The 20582-nt window shown below is 38.8% G+C and overlaps 1 protein-coding gene across 44 annotated transcripts in view; it reads left to right on the top strand.

The window, feature by feature from the left end:
• Nucleotides 1–20582, top strand: part of Ptprd (protein tyrosine phosphatase receptor type D) — a 2219644-nt gene that overhangs the window by 1733660 nt on the left and 465402 nt on the right. The window lies entirely within an intron of this gene.

Here is a 20582-nt window from a genome sequence, read left to right on the forward strand (position 1 = left end):
ATGATATCCCCCAGCCTCATCTACAATCTGCACCTTAAATGCCCTGGAAGATTCCCGAGGGATCGCTGGCCCTGTATTTGCTCTTAAATTGTTTATCGTTTTTTCTCTTCCGTCCTGCTCCGTCCGATATGCAATGCTAGTGAACTGAGAGGCAGTGGCTCATACATTTGAGCCTTTTAGTAACTAGTAACTGCTGAGGAGTTCACAGATTTGAGGTTGTAATTAGCTACAAATGCAGACTTTGGTGTATTCTTTTTGGCAGTCTGGAGCACACCTACGAAGACTTCCTTCACCCAGAGGTACTTCGGATGGTTTGGCTATTTCTCTGTTTCAGAGTGCAAACACACCAAGGTCTCAACTTAATGTAAATTCAGGATGATATACCCAAAACTCAAAACATTCTGATTTAAATGAATCTTTAGGTGCAAGCTCTGTTGATATTGATGGGAAAGCTTAGTAGGTATTATACTCCTTTGATCAGATCTTCTCCTATATGTCCCTGATAGACATCATAGCAAAGATGAAGCACATTTTCTCTCTTCTGTGTCCAAATACTTGAAACTCATCTCCTAAATGGACAATAAAATTTCCCCTACCTCCTGCCTCCCATAATTATGTACTGTACTGTCCTTTTCAATGGAACTAGCAATTCTGTGACAGATTTTTTAAATTCACCCTCATGTTATCAGCTATTATTGTACTTTCAAAGTGTGAAATTGACAAGCTGGTCAGTTTCATGAATTCAGCTGTCAGATTGTGTCCAGTTAAAAATTGCTAAAAGCTGTAAATGTGCCTGCCTGGCATTTTCTTTTGTGAAGGAAAGACACAAGGGGATGGAGGATTAAAGGGTGTTATTAATTGTAAATATTTTAAAGTAGGTGCTGTTTTGTAGAGAGCACATTGAAATTTCTATAACTGAAAAGTGTCTTTTAGGTTTGTCTACGTGGTTCCAAATAATGAGCACGTATTATAAAAACCCTTAGTAATGACGATAGAATGGAAATAGGATTCCAATAGGGAAGGTGGCCCTCAGATGTATTTTAAGGCAGTTGGGTGAGATACTACTTTACAATGACGTGCAAAGAAGCAGATGTGTCAACAGTTCTATTGTGGCGGTTATGTGGCAAAAATTCTTGGCCCGTGAAGTTGGACAATTAATTTAAGTAATGAAATGCATATATATACATATATAAGGATGTGGGTGTGCAGGTAATTATAGATGCAAAACTGCTAAAATAATGTATGCCATGACTTGGCATGCTTTTTAAGATAGACACTCATTTAAAACCAAAATACCCCAAAGTCTAAAACTAAAAATTGGATTCCCCTCAACTGCTGCTATTTGCTAAGCCACTAGGGGCCTGTATAACTGTTCTTATATGCTGGAGACACCCTGCTAGGACTTACACAAACCCTTCCTAGAGAGACATTTAAGAAAAATTCAAGTAGGCACTTCAGTAAGTTTTTTTTCCTCCTTTTTGAAAACACCTACCCATGCTCTGCTGTTAGCTGTGGATGCTAATTGATATTTTAAGAATTTATTTTAGTTATTCTCTGACTCTATAATGGTATTCTATGACACTATGGTGGTATGACACCAGGGTGATTTTCTTTTTCATAGAGTCTGAAACAAAAATGACCTCTGCACATTCTTCTATGATGCCTGTTTCTTGGTGAATGGCAAAACTAAACAAGAAGAACCCTAAATAACTTTTCCTAATTGATCTGATAAGGATATGGTTTGCATAATGCAGGGTTAGGAAAAAAAAATGAGTTACTTTTCAGGAAACGCCGGCACAGCTCGATGGTGGGGTGAGATTGGTTTTGTGAGTGTTGGGTAAGTTTGTGTAGACGGAGATTCTGAAGCTCTGAGTGTACTTCTGGCAGCACTTGAGGGACCTGGACTAAGGATGTGTTAGACATTTGTTTTTAGTGTCAGTTTCACAAATTTGAAATCGATCAGCTGTGCCAATCCTGATGACGTTAGGCAGTAAGGCCAGGTCTACTTACACCGATCTTTTGTTGATTTTCAGCTTTTCAAACTGACATGGGTGACTCTTTGTAGAGAAACTGCTGTAAACATATATATACTGGATTCCTTTAGACCTAGTTGATCTATCACGTCACCAAACAATTCTGTATTCGAAAGGATTCCATGGTTAAATGAGAAATTACTAACACCATCTTATATGAAAAATGCCTCCCTAAGGAAGATGGATTCTTCAGGGTCTTTTTAAAAGCGTTTCTCTTTAATTTAGTGTGTAGTTGTGGGTAATTTAGAGGTGTGACTAGTTCTGACTTGAGAGCATTAGACGGACTAAAGGCTTTTATCTTTAACACCCATACAAGTGGCCCTTGATCTTGGTATCCAAAAGTTTTGGGGGTTTTTATTTATTATTTTTTGGAAAGAATTTTACCTTTGATTTACAATACTCGACAAGGTGGTTACAAAAGAGATTTGCAGTTACCAATCCAGATATTTAGGTATCAAATATAAAGATAATAATACTCAGTTTCCTAAAGGACCTAACGAATGTTTGCTGTGCTGTGTTTTTGTGAAATGACAGTCACTTTTAACTGAGAAGGTCAGCGTGAGTGAGAAAGATTGTGTTAAACCAGGCTTACTGGAAATCTCTTGCTGCCTCATGGATTTATTTAACTTTTCAGTGGTTAATCCTTGTACTGTTCAGTCTCCTGGAGAAAGTCGCTAAGGAAAGCTGTGTAATTGTGGTAGCACAAAGGTAATTTGCAGCCTCCAGCAACATCAGTGCTTTAAAACCGTCTGCTTGATATTAGCACTGATTTGCAAAGAGAGACCAAAGAGAGACATTATTCCCTGCAGACGATGAGGTTGAGGATCCCTGTGTACTGCTACTTCAGCTGAAGCAGTCTGCTAGTGTGGAAGGAGATTGCTTAGATAGTGTTTGCTGGTGACTTTCTTTAAGCAGGCGTCATTTGCCTAAGTGTCTGTGGTTTTATAACACAGTGACATTTCTACCAAAGGACGATTTCTTTGGGATTTTCTCTCTGGATAATCTCATTTGCTTCTAATCAGGAGCTGGTAATGCTTGCTGAAACGTCATACTTGGCTTGACTCTGTGTCAACATGGAAACTGTACAAATTTTCCTTCTTTTTTTTAATAAAATGGTAAAGTATATTTTAGTTCTTCACAGTTAAGTTCCCAGGAAGGACAGCTAAAAGAATACATGACTTGCGTTTACTGATTGCTCATCTCATAAAATTATAACATCCAGTGTGAAAGTTGAGAATTTTCTTTGTGTTCTCAGCTTGGCAAGGTCAAAGAGCAATGTTCGTATGCTGTGGTGTTTCTGACCTAATGTCACTTAGTAATAATGCCATGATAAAACTATGAGACCAGAGCCCAGTGAGGCATCGTTCTTACCAGGCATGCGCCACGAAATTACCTTGTTTCCCATTTAACAAATCACCCATACTTTTTGAAATCAGCAGCTGGCTGATTTAATTTCCCTCAGTTAATATTTTATTAATAAAATATCTTTAAGTCTTGGACTTGGCTTTAAAGTAACTTAAGATTCTATTCGTTCATATTGCAACAGTTCTCAAAGCAACTCAAGAGAAAAAAATGGGCCAAGATGATGCCTGTAGTGTTTTTCCTCTTATGATAATTCAGTAGCCGATATTAATTCATTTCTAGTTGATGCTGATGTATTTAATCAGTCTCTATCAATATTCTTTTCAATGAAAGCCTTTCCATGGCTTTAACCATGCTCTTCTTCTGTTCCCTAAATCAAATTTCTGTATGTTAAAGGCAATAAAATGATAAAAAAAAGGTGACAATTTGGAAAGCAAAGGCAGCTTGTTCTGTGTGCATGGGGCAGGTCATGGACACAGGCAGGCAGACAGTAATGGACCAACTACTTCAGTGTGCTTCTCTCCCCACCTGTGGCGATCAAGCCCTGCTTTGCTCTACAAATGGCTGTGTGTGGATGCGGCAGGCCCTTGCCCGGGCTTCAGCACTAACAACACAGCATTAAGAGCCGAGGCCCATAGCTGAGCGCCATCGGAGTCTAGGCTTTGTCTTGATGACTTGTGCTCACTGACCAGAAAACGCTGCCTCACTTTCTTGGAGCTTTGACCTTCAGCTAACAATGCCAGGAGCATCTCAGCTTTTCCCATTGCTGTTTACCAGCTATAGCTTTGTAAATCTGTCAGTGTCTTGAGATTAATTGAATTTATGAAATCTTAATTGTCTTTCTACAATAATAACAGCAGCAGCAACAACAACAACAACAACAACAAACCATCCTTTGGGCTAATGTAGCAGTAGCTAACTAAATTGAGGTTGATGGATTGATTGTATTTGTTAAAAGTGTTTCTTGTCCCTGTTTTGAGATTTGTGGAAATTGTATTTGAAAATGTATAGAATAATCAGCTGTAATCATTGGGTACCAAAGGACGAGAAACTCCTATGGAATATCATTCCCCTCTCATTTTTTTTTTCTCTTTTTCCATTGAAGAGATGATAGTAATAGCTTGGCTCTAAGGAAAGCCTCAGGTCCTTAGAACTAGCACATTCTGCTGGGGAGGGAGGCAGCATTTCAGAGTCTTCGTTCCATCATCTCTAAGGTGGAGAGAATAACCATCCATGTGGGACCCTCCTGCTAACTGTGTAATAAGAATTGTCTTATTTTTCAGGTTTTTTTTTTAAGTCCTCAATGTGGTAGTTATGAAATAAGCATGCTTCATGGTAGGTGTGTGTTTTATGGTAAATGCCTATCTGGATCATCGCCTCTTTCCTTTAAATTGTGCTGCTTGATTTAAAATGCTGATCTGTCGGATGTAGGTATCTGTATATCCTTCCTTCCTCCTCTGCATTCTCCCGTTTATTTCTTGTCATCACGGCAGTTCCTAGAACAATCTTTCTTGCCCGGTGTGTTCATCGCAGTCTGGGCATATTAGCATGCCTCAGTACACCGCTATCTCAGGAAGTGTTCAAAGGGAAAGCTAGAGATGACTTTGCCTAGAATGTGCGGGGAGCATCTCCTTTAAAAGTCAAGAATGAATTAATAGATTTCCAAGGATAGCTGTTGATGTGGAACTGCAGTGTGGGAAAGAAATGCTTAGAAATGCAGTTAATTAAAATACTAAACCAAAATAAGTGCCTTCAGAAAAGTGCACTGCATCTTCGAAAGCTCCGCAGTCCTTGCCCAATGCAGCTGTCTTTTCCTCAAAGATCCGGTTTCAAGACGAGTGATGGATGGTGGGTGCCTGTAGCCAGTTGTGGGGTTTGCTCTGAGGTCAAATGTGTTGATGGAAGATACGAATTTACTTACTGCCTTCTGTCTTTCCTTAAGACCCACCGGTACAGTTTCACAGGAACAAATTAGACTAGCCACATCAAATGCTCATACAGTGTCCTATTATAGGACACAAAGACATGTGTTTTCAGTATTTAAAGTAAGATTTTTCTCCATCCTTCCCAATATTCTCCCCAACAAAAGAAACAAATTGAGTGACAGTAATCATTCCTTTTTCCATGAGTAGATACTCAACTCCATGAGAAACACATTCCATCCCTTTGTAGTAATTAGTATTTTAGTTGAAATGTTATTAAAGATTTTAAAAGGGGAAAACCATTACTAATTCAGATTTCTTTAGATACATGTTTTTATACCTTAATCTTCCTCATGATTATTTGAATAGCAGAGAATAATCATCTAAAATATCTTAAATATTCCTAGTCTGCTTACTGTTCATGTAATCATTCCTATTTATTTATTTATTTACTTATTTATTTGTTTCCTTGCATGATTTTTGTAGTTTGCTAGAACAATAAAATGTTGGAAACACCTTCTATTGGAGGCTCCTGTGAATGGGTGCTCGCCTGAGCCCTTTCCTATGGTGTGTAGGCCTCTTACCTCCCATTTCTATTATAAAGTCTTTGAATGCTGACGAATCTACACCTTACTCAGACCCCACCCCCATGCCCTGTCTAGTTAGCATACAACCAGCAATTTCTGCATACATCACCCTGAAGTAGGTTTCCTAGCATCTGTCTGATAAATTTCTATCCAGCTTGATAGATCCTCGTAAATAAAAGACTTTCCTGCATTCCCAGCTCTGTTTTGTAAACCCTGAATAATGTCTCCCCTACATATTTGTTGCCCGTTTCCTCCGCACCATCCATCATCTCATTTAGCCCCTCGACGGAACCTTGGCGTCACCCTTTACACTTCCTTCTTTCATTCTTGCTCCTATCCAATTCTGTAGCTCTATTCCTGGAATTTCTTCATTGTATGGCTTCCTTTCCCTTTCTGACTTTACCATGTGCTGGATGCTCAGCAATCCATAAATAGCTTTCCATGTTGTCTTAGTGTCTTCTCTGTTCTTTTCTGAAATGCAGTTTTCCATGTCTACACAATCGAGTGCTAACTACCCTTCACAATAGGCACAGTCCTTTGGAACCTGACTGTAATTTGCTTGTCCTGCCTGCTCTCTCACCCAGGCCCAGAGGTGATTCAGGTTTGTTTTTTTTTTTTTTTTTTTTTTTTTTTTTTTTTTTTTTTTTTTTTTTTTTTTTTTTTGGTAGTGAGGGGCAGGAGTGGATTCTCGGCTATCCTGGAGGAGTCTCTGCTGTGGGATTCTCTGGTTTTCTAATACAATTCCAAGAAACCTTCTCTGTTGTACCAATTTGTGACCATGGACGTCTTCCTAAGTATTGTCTAGTCATCTAATGCCCAACTCATGTACTATATAGCCTTTTATTGGCATTGAATTGATTGAAGGAGATTTGAATTGAATTTCACTGAAACCCTAAATGTAAAGAATTCATTTTTTATAAGCCAGTGGCTCTCAACTTGTGTTAGGGTCGTGGTCTCTACAGGGTCACGTATCTGATATCCTGCATATCAGATATTTACACTGTCACAATAGTTGCAAAATTATAGTTATAAAGTATCAATAAAATAATTTTATGGTTTTTATGGCTGGGGGTCATCACAACATGAGGGACTATATTAAAGGGTTGCAGCATCAAGGATTTTGAGAATCACTGCCTTAAAGTGTTGCAGGGTTTGAACCATTGTAAAGATAAGCCTATGGTAATAGGCTATGGAAATAGGAGATAGAATTTAGTGGCAGGGCCCTCAACTAGCATATGTGAATGCCCTAGGTTGGATCCCTAGAGACTCAAAAGCAGAAAGAAATAAAATCCCAGGACCCTGAGATAGGAGAAATTCAACATTCCTTTTTGGAGAAAATGTCCTTTAGCATTGTTGATATTGCAGTTATAATGAGAGTGATTAGCACCCAGGAGTCGTGCTAGTGAAAGTTGCTATGGTGTACTGAGCACTTACTTTAGTGCAAGGCCGTTCTGCTAGTTTCTTTCCCTTCAGTATTTTGTTTAACCTTTAAATTGATACTATGTATATTAAATACTAAGTAGCTATTACCATTTTGTAGTTTTGCAGAGAGGGAAACTGATTAAGAGAGAGCTCAGGGTTGAGTAGATAGATGTGATAAGGGCGGATTCTAGAGCCAGGATTTTAAGAGCTAGGCAGTGTGAGCACCAAAACTCTATCTACTTTACACTTAAGCCCCTTCTTCTTGTGTACAAAAAAAATATGTTAAAACACATGTCTTACACATAGCAGACCACTTCAATCAGTGACAATTCTGCTTCTTTGGCACAAATTCAGGAAAAATGTAAACATATGTAGATTCTATGTGCCATTTCTGAAGATCCTCTTCCTTACTCCAGGAAAAACACTTTTCCCCACAGGGGTTTGGCCAGTTGGCCTTCGGCTACTGTTGCTCTCAAGCTCTGCTATGTCATACTTCCAGGGCAGTGATAAGCTACTGAGCTCTGGGCTCGCTTCTGAGCACGGTAGGTGAAGGATCTGCACCAAAAATGATTTTAAAGCAATAAAACCTGGCACTTTCATACTAGCCACTAGGAATCAAAAGTATTTTTATAAAGAGAAATATAAATCAAGCGGGACTCTCCGAAGATCAGCCTCCCATCAAAGGAATGGAGTTCTGCCAAGGGAGTGATGCAGAGGTGCTCCCTTCGCTGGCAGCCTGCCTGCCACATGTTCGTCTGGGAAACTTTGGTTCAGTAGAATAGCTTTGACATTATTTGGTTTTACCGTTCTCAAGATAATTTTATTATCAACAACAAATGGCCAAGTTGATTATTTTTTTCTCCATTTAGGCTTTTTTATGGGAGTTTATTTGGTAATGACTTTTTGAGAATGGAATAAATGTTTCCGAGAACTGTTTTTGACTAATTACGGTTTTCCTAAAGAATAAAATTCAGGCTGTTATATTTGTTTGATGATTTGGAAAATTATTTGTTTCTTTGATAGCAGAGCACCCTGAAGTTTTAAATCAGACATGGTACATAAAGTCACATGGTGAATGCTTTTTTCTTTTATGAGTGTTTTTGTGTCTTAACATTTAAGACCTTTGGGTACAAGATTCCGAAATTCTTCTTCCATACAAACACAAGCCTACTTAGTCACACACTTTTCCTCAGATTAACGTGTTAACCATAACCTCCAGGAAGTGAGGAGCAACACTGCCTTCTTTGTGCTGAGATCATCCTTTCTTTTGCTTCTTAATAAATGCCTTTAAATGAAAATACTTACAAATTGAGAATAGCAAATTTAATAAATTTTGTTTGTATACATTGGTACTATTTTTAGTAATGGTGACTTAAATATATTTGAATCCAACTTTGGTTTTTAGATTCAACCAGAATTTGATGGATTTTCCCACAAATAAATATAAGATTTTAGGAAAAATTTAATTTAAAATTTGATTTTAAAGTTCATCGTTTGGATTTTTTTTTTGTGGATTATCTCTGTTTATCTTGGTGGTACTTGAATGAGCATTTGCCTCCTTCATCCTGCTTTATCTGTGTAGCTCCAGCACCCTTGGATTGCAGCATCCTTCTTTGTGCCTTTGCATCAATGCGGTTGCTCTTCTGCTCTGTAGCCAGCTTGATTTTTTAACAGACTCTGAGTATATGCTTCTACTGATCATCAGAAAGTACCCCCTTATGTGGGTGACATGTGCTGAGACTCATCCACAGTTATTTAGGGCCTTTGTTGTTGTTTGAGATAAGGTCTCATGTATCCCAGACTGGGCTTGCTGTCTTGCTGAGGATGACTTTGACCTCTTGATCCTCCTGCCTGTACCTCCTGAGTGCTGGGATTACAGGCAAGTGTCAATACCCTTAGTTTTGGTAACTAATAAGTGATAATTAAAATAATACTCATAACAAAAATTTAAAAGATACTGCTTGCAGTCCTGGTTTTCCAGCAATTGTTGGCTAAGCTGATTTGGATTTAACGATTTTTATTAACTAGAACATACTTGAATTTGGATCCTGTTGCTCTGATTATTACCCTTGATTCCTGGGCCTTTCATATGCTTCTTTTTTCTTGCCCTCTTACCAACTACATTCATTTCCTCTTTCTCTTTACCCACCTCAATGGACACATATTATAGCTTTGTCAAAGTCTTTGCAGTTCCCAATGCCCCTTTGGGACTGTTCTATAATATTGAACATTCTCTATTCCCACTCGAATGCTCCCTCATTTTCCACTAGACACAGAAAAGTCAGAGATGAATTAGTTCATGGTCCACATCTTACATCTTCAGGGTCTACAGTTTATGAGCATATTGTTGATTCCTTTTCAGTACTAATTTATTTTGTTTGAAAAGGTTCCACTTACCTAGTTGGTTACTAAACCACAACAAAGGCAAATTTAAGTAGACTGTGTGTATGCACTCATATGTCACTAGACAAGACAAATCTGCCTTTACATCTGGCTGTGGTAAGAATTCCCAGATGCACTTAATTCTGACACATGGTCATTATTGAACCAAAAGCCATCACTTGGCATGATTATAGCTCTTATTTGTTTTCATTTTAAGGGGCTTCATCTAGGCTGCCAAATGTACAACAGGTGCCTTGGTTTTATACTTGCCAATCTGTTGTTATTCAAATGACCGCCATAACAGAGACTAATGACATCTAATAAAATGATCTCAGTTCTGGCAAGGCAGGCTCAGAAGAGCAAGGGCAGTCAGAACTGCATATGCCTCGCACATAGGCCCCTTGTTTATGCTGAACCGTGGACATTTTCTCAAGCCCAATGTTACTTGAATACTAAAGATTGGATTTCTGGCACCCAGTCTTATTTGAGAGGGATTCTTTGGGTGGTGTGGGCATGGGGACAGGCTTGATGCTTCAGCTTATTAGTGAATGGCCATATCACACTAGTAAGGCACAGCCAGACCAGACAGTCTGTTCATGCCAAACAGCTCACAGGTGAGATGGATTGTTGGTAGAAATGTGCCATACTGATTTCATAAGGCTGTGAGAAGACTCGACTGTTACCAGAGATGGCTAGCTTGCAAATAGGAGGTGATGACTACATGTTATTATCAAATGATGTGTGCAGTTTTGGTTTTATACATTGTAGAACATTGCTAACAAATCAAAAGTTATTGCAGATAGCAATAGCTTTTGACAACTGGCCAGGCAGACATTTCAAAAGTATGAGTGATGGCATAGGTTGGAAATCGGTTTCACAGGGACACAAGTGTGCATTAGCATGGTATAGATTTCAGAGATCTCGTTTAATTCTTGAACTCCCATGCTCTCCTGTTGTGAGCTCATTTTTTAAAACATTGCTCACTGCATAGTGTAAGACGCTGGGGTGGGAGGTGAGGGCAGCACTGCCAACTGCAATTTGCACTGACAGATGTCAGAGATCTGGAATTTTACAAAACTTGAGCTACATCATCCTCACTCCCAGTTGGAGAGCTCTGTGCTGTCAATTGGGAAATGCATTTCACTAAATAGCCGGCATGACGATTCCTAAAGGAAGAGATGGCGTGCTGCATGTATGACGGCTCTTCGTTTTCACTTGTTCCACAGTTAACTGAGCGCATGCGATCTCCCGTGACCCAGCATGCAGCATAGTTCTTAGGTTAGGACTTGCCTATTATTGGACCATCGTTTTGTATTATTTATTCCCATCCTACTTGAAAAAGGATTTGTGGCAGCTATTAAATCATACGCTTCATTATCCTTAATAAATTACCTTGGTAGAATAGACATGACTTATTGTGCAGATGGTTAGTTTCTATGAGAAATGTTTAAAATATGCATCATCCTGGACCCATTTTGAATTCTATTTTAAGTCATGATGTTTGTAAAGTGATAGGGCCCTTAAGAAGTATATGAATATACTTGGTACGTAGTGATTAGTGTTCATATTTTTAAAAATGAAGAATGAAAAGTGACTTAAAACTGTCAATCACAGGAACATTATTTTAAAGTAATATACATCTTAAAATGGTTGGAAGTTAAAAATGGATGACTTTCAACCATTTAAGAAGTATATTATTTAGAAATAATGTTCTTGTGATTAATACTTGTTAAGTCAGTTGTGCTAAGATCTGTTACTTTTGTTGATGATTGGGTAAACCTTTCAAATTCTTCATTAGAAGAAAAGGCACATAGAATGTAGTAGGACTTTTTAAGTTGTAATGCTCTTGTTCTTGATCATTAACTTTGAGAAAAACAATGAAGCAAACAGAGGTTTGCTTCCATCCACACATGGTATTTCTTATGGGACAGATACTAAGCGTGTCCCCTTTTTGGAATACATTATATGCTAGAATGAAGTATCACACATGGTTCCATATGTTTAGGAAGGACTTGAGGCCCTTGAGGCAGCATCTTGGCTCTTTTGTCCTGATGAGGGTCATTTCTCAGATTCTAAATGGGAACATTTCTGTACATTATAAACAGAACATTAAACTAAATTTCATTAAGCTTTGTGAAGTAAATTAAGATGCCAAAAATTTAGGAGCCCCCAGGTGACCCCTTGGAGCCCAAGACCAACCCTCTGTCTGCTGACACAGTTGCTGTCATTGTGACAATCATTGAGCCCGGACCCAAGCACTGATGCCTTGGGAGGGATCTGCCAGAGTCTAGCATCTTCTCATCAGTACTCATGGGAAGCAATAGCAGACAGATCTTGTTCCTAATTATCTAATTTAAGAAGCCAAGTTTCCTTATTACTTAATTAAATTTAAATGTAATTAAGAGCTCAATTGTGCTAGCTACATTTCAAGTGGTCAAAACCCACACAGAGCTACTGACCATATAGAGCAGCTTTGGTATAGACATATCTTGTTGTTGCCTGAAACTCTACTGGACAACACTGGTCCACTTCACTTCCGAAACACCATCTCATCTTTTCCAGGCTGCAGTGCAATAAAGTAAAGGGCCGCCATTGATATGCTTAGAGTACCCAGTGATCTTATTAGCCAAGAATGTACCAGCCAGATGGGAGTAAAAGAGAGCGTGCTTCTGAAAAACACATTTATTCTCAGGAAAGTGAGTTGATAGCAGAGTCTGTGCTTTTTGTCTAATGAGTACAAGTCCTCAGATTTTGTACCAGTTTAATGTTGAGAAATAAGACTTCCGCGGAGAATCGATCCGGAAACAGATTGAACACTGCCAGTTTCATGGCTCAGATTCCAGGGAAGCCTCTCTGCTGCTTTCCAGGTGATCTTTGCCTGTAACTAGGGGGCTGGGATTAAGGAATGGTGGTGGAGTTGAAACAGGAGGCTGGGCATGGCGATCTTGTAGTTCATCACTCAACAGGGAGCTGTGTGAGAGAGGGGGTGCCTCTACTGGGGCAGCAGACTGGGCTGTCCTACACAAACTGGACAGGCCTGCTATCTTCTGTTTCACCTGCAGAGATGAGCAGCTGTATCAGGGGGTGGTGGAGCTGGGTGGGATGGAGGTATACAAGTCTCCCGCCCCAGCCTCCTGCTTGGCAGCTTTCCTGATGCCCCTTTGCTTTATTATAGTGCTTTTAAATTTTGTGAGCATTCAAGCCAATCCAGTGTCACATGTAATTAATGCTGACAAGCACATATCAGAACAACCTGTTAGAAATTGCTGAAAGAAGTCTGGGGGCAGATAAGTGACTTCCAGGCTCCACCCCTGACAATCTGTTGAAAATGAGAGGCAGGGAGAGAAGGAGAGAGACAGGACTAGACCCGTCTCTTAACCCTTCCTTCTCCCCCTGAAATTCCCCAGACAATGGTTTAAAGGCTCAGTTTGAGATTTCTGCAGAGCCATCGAATAAAAGAGCTGAGAGGAGGGAGATGAGCTATGTGGCTTAATGTAGCGCAGCCCAGTCTTTCTTTTAGCCCCAGAACCCGGGATAATCCTTCCGTGTGCCCTTCTCATTTCCTTCTCCTTGTAAGCTTCTGTGGATCTCCAGAGAGTGCCATAGGTTTTGGGGTTTGCTTGGGCTTACATTTTGCAGGCAGAATTTTTTCTCATTATTACTATTGTTAATCAAGAAGTTATTTTGTTTTAGATGTTGTTTAGAAGGCATATTTATGCTGCACTCCTTGAGGATAAGGTATTTATAATTCACTTCTCAGACTTTGTAGGCATATACCTAACCATTTTTATAACTAAGATAAACAAAAACAATCTTCTAAGAGGTTAAGGTTTTGATGCTGATCCATAACAGACATGTTCAATTGGTATGTTTAGCAGTGCTTATAATTAAAAAAATACAAAAGCTTTTGTTGAGATAGCCTGTTTTATTTTTTAAATTATAAAGTTGTTTATCATGTTGTATCTACGTTCGTGTACCACAGTATGTATGTGGAGGTCAGAATTGTGGAATTAGTTTTCTTCTTACACCTTTACATGGGTCCAGAGATTGAAGTCATTTCTCCAGGCTTGGGTGGCCCACTGAACCTAGGACAATGTATGCTTGTGACTCAAGGCAAAGGGTGTGTATGTGGCATGTGCGTGTGTGTGTGTATGTGTGTGATACAATAATCTTCTGTTATCTATAAGCAGTGACTTTGTCCCTCCACACATTTAATTTACGAAAAAAAATGTTTTGTTTACAACAAATGTGTTTATTTATTCGCCTAAAGGATTCCTGCCTGGGTGAATGGTGTCTGCTGAAGTTTTGTTGTGTTCAAGGAGGTCTGCTTTCCACCAGTTAATCCACTAGGTCTGGGAACATTCACCTCTTCCATACTCTCATTTCTCAAGTCTTGGCTTTTTATTACATAGCATCTTTCTTAGTAATTGGAGTGAAATCAGACTCCTTCCTATAATTACAGATCTAAATCTTTATGGTTGCAAGAATATTATGAGCTATATAAAACAGCAACACATTCTCACCCCAGAAAGATTTAATAGCCCGTCTCCTCATCCCCATCACAATGTAGTGATTGCTTATGATCACCCAGGTCATGGTAAAGAGCTTGAACTTAATGTCATATGAAGGATGCTAGGACTTTCCATTATAGCCACCCAGCAGTTCATACAGGGCCCTGCTCTTTCTTCTGCTGTTTCCTGTGGTGCAGACAGGGCAGCCTGGATCAAGTGATGGACTGCTCTTCTGGCTTTGCCCACACAGTGTTGCTAAGTTCATTAAAAGGGCAGCGAATCATTTCCCGCTTTATCAGAATTTCAGTTTTAAAGGTTGTGCCTGGTTATTTTTCAGAAAGACATGGTTTATCTCTCATTGTTGTATTTGTATGTATGTGTGGTGGTGCTGGAAACTGAACCCAAGTCTTACACATGCCGGATGACCACTGAGTCACCAAGCCATATCCCCAGCTCATGTCAGAATATTAAGTTGCTGTCACTATAGACTTAGCAAGTAAATTACCGAGCCTTAGCTTTGATTCTGATTCTGAGTCACTAGAAACAGTCATACTGAATACCCCACTTGGGTGTATTTACTAAGTGGCAAAAATAAGAAAAGATGAGACTACTGTACAGTGGTTTGAAAGAGAGAGGGAGCCAAGGAAACTCTGCAGGTGAACTCTTACAATTAGTGACAAAACCAGGACTATTATCATCTTTTTCATCTGGACTTGTTTGCTTTTTAAAGCCATAATTGTGATTGAACCTTACTTAGAAGATACAGAATTGGAAGAAAAATGCCCCTTATAATATTTTCACCTGAATACAACCCACCGTTCTGACCCAGCCTAAATGCCTAGTCCTTTATACTTCATAGTGAGTTAGCTGTTTGATACTATCAGTTAATATCTAGAATGAATACTTTCCTTTTGTGTACTGTCTTCTTCCTCATTACCACCTATTCAGCGGCTGTCCAGTATGTTATCGAATGTGATGTGTCGATTTCCCTATTGATGATTGTATCTTCTGGCCCAGCATATGTTCCCGTGTCTCTTGCTATTACAAATACAAAGCTTTGCTTGTGAAAATAGCGTTTTTCTTCTCTCTCTCTCTCTCTCTCTCTCTCTCTCTCTCTCCTTGGATTATGTCTCTGCTGTGCTTTTCCTTTTTAAGACAGCAGTTCCTTATGTAGTCCAGGCTATTCTCAAACCTGAGTTCCGGGGTGGTGGGATTAGACGTGTGTGCACCTTACTTGGCTTGTGCTGTTTCTCTAAAACTACTTTATAGTTAGAACTTCTAGAGGCACAAAGATTTGCATGTTTTGTATCCTTTGAAAAAATTGCCAACCTGTGATCCAGAGGAATCATGTGATGGCCATGCTCCTGGAGAAGACTAAAGGCACTTGCTTGTTTTCTCTTCAGTTGAAAAACCATATCTAGTTTTGTCCACTTTTGCTCTCCTGCACATTGTGAAGTTTTGATTGTGACATCAGAGGCATGGATTACTGAAGTATAAAACTTTTTGGGGGGAATATGGACAAACGTACAGGGACATACAATGCATGAGTAGGCTTTGCTAAACCTGGTATCGGTGGGCCTATTTGGAATGTCCATCTCCTTCATAGCAAATTATCTGATTTTTCTGGGTGCCCAGAGGGTACATGTCTTGAAGCCTGCTCCAACATATATGAGCTTGTCAGTAGTGATGGTGTGTTCTAGGTCACTACCATGTTGATGATAGAACAGAGCAGCCTTTCTTCTTAACACACTTCCTTGTGGAAGCCATTCTATTAGATCCAAGTTGAAATGTGAAACGTCTTATTCCTTTTGACACGGATTTCTTTAATTCCTAAAGTGATAATTTCTCCCTTAGTATTTGCAAGTAATTATTTTTATTATGTGGATTGTCTATTTTCTTCCTAGGTTTTTTCATTTATTAGTTCTTTTTCTTTATATATATATACAGCATAATAACACTGTCATGTTTATAACATATGTAACTTAACTCTGATTATTGGTTTTCCTTTAATGATTTTTAAAGTTTTTATTAAATTTTTAATTTTTATGTGTGTTGGTGCATATATTTTTGTGCACTATGTGTGTGCAGTGCCAGCAAAGGACAGAAGAAGGTGTCTGGTGCCCTGGGACTGTAATTAAAGACAGTTATTAGCTGCCATGTGGGGGCTGGGAATTAAATCTGGATCCTCTAGAAGAGCAACCTGTACTCTTAGTTGCTAAATGATCATCTCCCCAGCCTGTTTAGTGATTTTTTTCGACATGTAGAATTTTTATTTGTAATATTTTATAGCTCTCACAGTCGACAGCTTTCCTCCTTTTCCTAAGCGTTTTCTCTGAATATTTTGGTATTGTGTTCCTGTTATTCTTGTTTCATGTATCATTCTTCATTAAGGCAGTTCTCAATTTATTTGGTAGTGAAATATCTGAAAATGTTAAATAACTTATAATACTATATTGAAACACACCATAAAATCCCAAGTACTATTTTTCCCAGAAGAAAATTTGACTAAAATGTTAAACACTCACAACCAAGAATCATATTCACACAGTAGATAATAAATACTTCCAAACTAACTGATCTTCTATTAAGTAAGGTGTTTCCTGGTTGCGTTTTTGTTTTGATTGTTTGTTTGGAGCTAGGGTCTCACTATGTAGTCCCGGCTTTCCTTGGATTTTCTATGTAAATGAGTCTGGTTTTAAATTCACAGAGATTCCCTAACCTCTACCTCCTTAGTGCTGGAATTAAAGACTTGTGCCCTCATGCAGAGCTATTTTTGTTTTTAAAATTTAGCTTTAATTCTCTTTATACAAAATGGTATAAAGCTTAGTGAAATGCCTGTGAAGGACTGCATGTGAAGAAGGAGCTGTTACTTTCCTAGTTGAAGAACTGAAATACTTCGTGACATTGAAAAATCTCCTGTCTGTGTGGAGGGGAGGAGAGACACATGGTTGCGTGGTCTTGAGCTGTACTCCTGCTCTTCACTCCTTCCAATAGCTGAGGTTATAGGGCTTTTCTGAACTTCCTAACCTTCTTTGAAAATCTCACTTAATAATTTGTAATATATGGTTGTGTTGTAAGGTAAGGCTCTAAATGGATGTAAAATAATTTTTTAGTCATTAACAATGCTCTGAATATTTATTCCTTCCCCAGTTATGTGCTAAATTCCTTTAAAAAAGTCTACTTTGAAGGCATGCCCTCTCTCCATCTCGTGTCTTCTATTACAGATTTCTCTGTGCTAATTCATCCCGCTTATTCTGTCACATAACTTACACTGGTCTTTATGTTTTGGGTAAGAAATGCCATTTTAGGTTTCTGTCTAGTATCATGTAATTGTTCTGGGGATGAGTATATTATACAAAAATATTTATATAAATTTTATGATGGTAAAACTTTGTTTTGCAACTTCAAAATCAAAGAAGAAACAAGCTGTTCTTTATAGAAAGGTTTTTTTATCAAAAAGTGTTGATTCCTCATTAATTCAGTTTTCTTATTCTTTGAGAATATTCTTTCAGTTTATGTTTTTGTTGGAAGAAAAACATTTGATGTGCATTTGCTCTAATTTTTGTACTGTTTTTAATCCCCTTTTCAATATTTGCTTTTATTAATGTTTCTAATTTAAGACAAATTTTTAGAGAACTCTATATCAAACATGAACATTGAGATTAATGCAAGTATTTTCAAAGGATGAATTTTGATTCTTTACTTGGTGTACAATTGGTTACTTAGTGAGTGTTATAAAGAAGGAACTTTCAGGGAGAGAGTTGTTTTCCAGTAATTAGCCACGGATCCTGGTATTTTAGACGTGTGCCAGCGGCTCTCTTTCTTTGTGAAATAGAGCGTAGTTTTCAGTGTACTCTGTCCATGTTCCACTAAATGACCCAAACACTGAAGTTCTGCATTCTGAACAGTAGTTATGCCTGAATTAATTTATACATTTCAAGGTCACAAACTATGATTATATTATATTTTCATCAGTTTAACCATCTCTTAATTTGAATATGGCATGTAGTAGTACATAAAACTGAAATTTATGTAAATGGAATTAGAAAATGTTGCTTTTAAATTTTTTCTGCTGTAACTAAAATGCTGTTACGTCTGTGTCCCAGACATGGAGAAGGATGTGGTGATAAAGATCAGGTTATTTTCTTTGGTCCTAGACATTGATGCAGAGAAAGTGTATAACAGCACACAGCACAAATCATCAGACACAGAAAACAGTGTGTGAAGACATGGGGCCGTGCAATGGAACTGCATCATTTCTGAGTTAGTGATGTGGTCCAAGTAGGGCTTTGAGCAGGGGTTGGGTAAGGAGGGCCCAGGAAGGCCTCCAGTATGCAGCTTTTATTCTTCCACTATTTTGAAAAGCTAATTTTTTTTCCTGATTTTGTTTCTAGAGCCTATCATTCTAGACCTAGCCCTTCCTCTGTGTGCATGCTACTCTAGAGTCATAACTGCCTCTGCCCTCTGAGGTCCCTACAGATGGTGCCATAAACCCTGGTGCTATCTAACCAAGCAGAAAAAAAAAAAAAAAAAAGGTCATTGAGTTCTTCTGCCTACTCCATGGCCTAGTCTGTTTTGTTGACTCTTACATTGAAACTCTCAGATACACTTGAATATAAGCCCCCACCACTGCCTTTCATAGGTACTGATGTTAACCCAGGATGCTAACACAGCCTGAGAATTCAGTATCTGCTTCCCTAGCCATACAGTTGGATTTCTTAATTCAGCCTTGCTGCTTTCGTTGCTTCAAATTAAGCCCATGTGGTTAGGCACTGCTAAGCTATCTACACAAACCTCTTCTGTATCCCCTTTCTTTTTGTGTCCAAGTTTTATATAAGATAGTTTGTTTATTTGTTTGCTTTTGTTTTTGTTTTTTGCTAAGGGCAATATTTTATCTTGCTGAAAGCCAGAGGGAGATCACAGTGGTATGTTAGAAATCACTGTGTGTCCTGTCTCTTTGCCGAGTTTTCTGCATGGATCAAGGTCTGAATACCTGCTCTGTAACCTCTTAGATCAGAGCTATTGCTGGGTTTTTTCATTGAAGAAAAACGTGTGTGTGTGAAGAGATGAGGGTTGGGGTGGCATGTGTTGTCTGTGTTTGGGCTTGTGGTCGTTTTGATGATGGTGCTTTGCATAGTGTGTGGGGTATGTGAGTGCAATGGTGGTAGACTTTTGTCACCCCAGTCTTGGGGAGGCAGAAGTGAAGATTCTTTTGGGATCACTAGTCAGCCAATCTTGCTAATATGTGAGTGCCAGGCCAATGAGAGACTGTCTCAAAGCACTCAAGTGGAAGAAACTTGAGGAATGAATGACACTGGAGAGTGTACCCTTGTTCACACATGCATATGCACACATGTGCATGAGTGCCTACATCCCTGAAACCATAGAGCCTTGCATGTGCAGACCCACACATACAGATGCACACACACTAAGCCTATCGAATGAATCCTTAATTTTCATACATACAGTTTCAAAATGTAACTATTTAATTTCTAGTATTCAGGTTTTATAAGTCCATCTAAAAATCCTCTCTAAGCAAGTTTCCTTGTTTGTTGTTTTGAATGTATGAAAGCCATATTGATGTGTTTCTTCCTTATGACCAACTGATGTGAGGTCAACTCATGCAATTCCATGGTAGTAAGGTCAATAATGGAGGTACAAATAGAAGCAAAAAATTAACATAAGCTTTTACTTCATGCTAGTACTCTCATAAATTTAATAGCTCTCTTAGTTAGTTTTTTATTGTCCACTTGATGCAACCTAGAATCAACTGGGAAGAAGGAACCTCCATTGATGAATATTGACTTAATTTGCTCTGTGTTGCATTATGGGAAAGATAATATGTGTTGTTTTCTGTTTTGAGGCAATGTGCATCATTGCTCACTTTATGAAAAATGAAACCAATCAGAAAGAACCCATAAGGAGGAAAGGAAAGGAGAAATATGGGGAAGAAGTAGATAATAGAGCGAGCGAGCGAAAGAGAGAGGGAGGGAGGAAGGGAGAGAGAGAGAGAGAGAGAGAGAGAGAGAGAGAGAATGAGCATACACCACTTTAGAGAGACACCAGAATCCAGACTTCTTTGGAGACGATGTTTTACACGTGAAAGACTTCATATTTAAAGTAGTCTATCTTGGGAAGCCTTGTGATCATGTAGTGTGACATAAACTTAAGCAACGTCATGTGTTAACAAGACACTAATCATGGGTGCAGACCCAGTTACTTTCCTTTCTCGGCCTTGATAGTGCATGGTGGCAGTGTTCTGCTCTGCATTTTTGAGACGTGTGGCTCTTGAGGTAGTCCCCATATTGATCCTTTCTTTGTTGGGACTCACTACTCATCTCCTTCCTAATTTTCACATTGTGG

This window comes from Microtus oregoni, unplaced genomic scaffold (genome assembly GCF_018167655.1).
Source record: "Microtus oregoni isolate MIOR12 unplaced genomic scaffold, Mior012 000041F_ref0000270, whole genome shotgun sequence".
Lineage (NCBI taxonomy): Eukaryota > Metazoa > Chordata > Mammalia > Rodentia > Cricetidae > Microtus > Microtus oregoni.